Consider the following 2,079-nt stretch of genomic DNA (forward strand, 5'->3'; position numbering starts at 1 on the left):
TCTGAATGTGTGTTTATTTTAGGCAGCTGTCTACTTAGACATATTTGTTATTATGTGCCTAATTTTCAAAGTTGCTGAGTACCTGGAGGTCCCACTGATTTCCAGGGGGGCTGGAGTTGCTCAGCACAGCTGAAAGTCAGGCCAGTCATGGCTGGGCAATTGCTTTGAACAAAAATTCAAGCTGACCCAAAGCACCCAATTGAAGCAAACTGAACACCAAACACTGTGAAAAGAGTTGGGCAGACATCCGTCATGGCAACTTACACTCCCCAAATCACATAAACTGAGGGCCAAATCCTGACCCCTTTCACCAGATGCAGAGGGACAATACTGCTCCTCTCTCCGCTGTCAGTGAGTCTGTTCTCTGGAGTTCCCCTGCACATAGTTTGCTTACTGCTGGTAACTCTGAGGTTGGATATTGTTTCTTAGGTAGGGTAACCAGAGAGCTAGCGTGAAAAATCGGAACGGGGGTGGGGGTAATAGGGGCCTATATAAGAAAAAGACCCAAAAATCAGGACTGTCTCTATAAAATCAAATTTATTTGAGCATAAGCTTTCATGAGCTACAGCTCACTTCATCGGATGTCGCTCACGAAAGCTTATGCTCAGATAAATTTGTTAGTCTCTAAGGTCCCACAAGTACTCCTGTTCTTTTTGCGGATACAGACTAACACGGCTGCTACTCTGAAATCTATAAAATCAGGACATCTGGTCACCCTATCCTTATGCAAAACATCATGCAATGAGATAATTTAAAGCTGGGTGCTGTAGAAGCAGCAGCTGTTTTCTATAAACAGAAAGAACCACGAAAAGCCTCATTAAAACTTAGACTGGTTAAAAACCCAATGAACAAAAGTATCTAGGGGATTTCATGAAGTGGGCCTAGGATCTGGTAATCTGAAGATCGTTACAGTACTTACTTCACTGAGGGGGTGGGGTGAGCTGTGATTAAAAAACCAGACAGGTTCAGTACTGGGACGATGGGGCATATGCCCCACCCTGGCCAACAAACAGGAGAGTTAGACCGACGCACGCTGGTAGAGGTGCCAAGCCCAGCCGGGGCGGCGTGTTCTCCGCTCCCCGGGCAGGGCAGTCCCTGCTCTCGGCCGGCAAAGCCAAGGCGCGGGGAGCTCGGCGTGCCTCCCCCACGGCTTTGCCCTCCTGCCCGCAGCCCAGCCCCGCTCCTGGCACGGCTCCCCGCGGGGGGGGGGGGAGCCCGGGGACGGGAGCCCGGGGACGGGATGGGCGCGGCACCGCCAGCCCTGCCTCCGCGAGCAGGGAGCGGGGCCGGGGCCCCAGCGGGCAAGTCAGGGGCCCCACGCCCTGCAGAACAGCGCTGGGGCCTCCCCCCGGGCCACACACACACACGTGCCAAGGGCCGGAGTCGCGGGTTCCGGGGTGACACCGGCGCGCCGCGGCTTTGTCCTGCAGCGTTAGCTGCCGGTAGCGCAGGAGCAGAGCAGCGGCTGCAGCGTCCCGTGTCTGTCCCCCTGCACTCCGCCCGGCCGGCGTGCGGGCTCCCAGCCTCGCCCCAGTGCGGTGCTGCCGGGGGAGCAAACAGGGGCTGGAGGCCCTAACAATTCCACGTGCCGCGGGCAGAGACTGGGGCTCTGCGTCTCCCGGCTCGGTGCCTCGGTCCCCGCCTCTGAGCCAGCCCCGGGGCTCTGCAAGGGGTGGGAGCGCCGCAGCCCCCGCGCTGAGCGCGTGCAACAGAACAGGGCGGCTGGAGCTGCCCCCTCCTCTTGCTGCCCTAAAATGATTTTATTTAGCACGTTCTCACAAACAAAATAAGCCACAGGCCCCAGCGAGGATCGAACTCGCGACCCCTGGTTTACAAGACCAGTGCTCTAACCACTGAGCTATGGAGCCACCTATCATTTCTGTTAATCTAAATGCTTGGTACTGTACTGCATCTTTGTCTCTAGTGTGACTTAATCTATTACTGTCTACCTGGGCCGTCTTGAATCTGAATTAACCTCATTTCTACTGCATCTGGGAAACTCCCCTGGTTCAGTAGCAGATTTTTTACTATTATTTTTTAAAATCACTTATATATATATATAATGAAAACTCTTTTGTT

The 2,079-nt window shown here is 54.3% G+C and overlaps 1 long non-coding RNA gene and 1 other non-coding gene across 4 annotated transcripts in view; both read right to left on the reverse strand.

The window, feature by feature from the left end:
* The window catches only part of LOC119565835, a 29,266-nt gene extending 27,548 nt beyond the window's left edge, over window positions 1–1,718 (reverse strand). For all 3 annotated transcript variants that reach the window (XR_006289815.1, XR_006289817.1, XR_006289812.1), the window contains exon 1: window positions 920–1,718. This is a non-coding gene — a long non-coding RNA (uncharacterized LOC119565835). The remainder of the gene's footprint in view (window positions 1–919) is intronic.
* A 77-nt stretch (window positions 1,719–1,795) lies between these two features.
* TRNAT-UGU lies at window positions 1,796–1,868 on the reverse strand. The gene has a single exon. It is a non-coding gene; the product is annotated as a tRNA-Thr (tRNA).
* Between the last annotated feature and the right edge of the window lie 211 nt (window positions 1,869–2,079).

Source organism: Chelonia mydas, chromosome 3 (genome assembly GCF_015237465.2).
Source record: "Chelonia mydas isolate rCheMyd1 chromosome 3, rCheMyd1.pri.v2, whole genome shotgun sequence".
Lineage (NCBI taxonomy): Eukaryota > Metazoa > Chordata > Testudines > Cheloniidae > Chelonia > Chelonia mydas.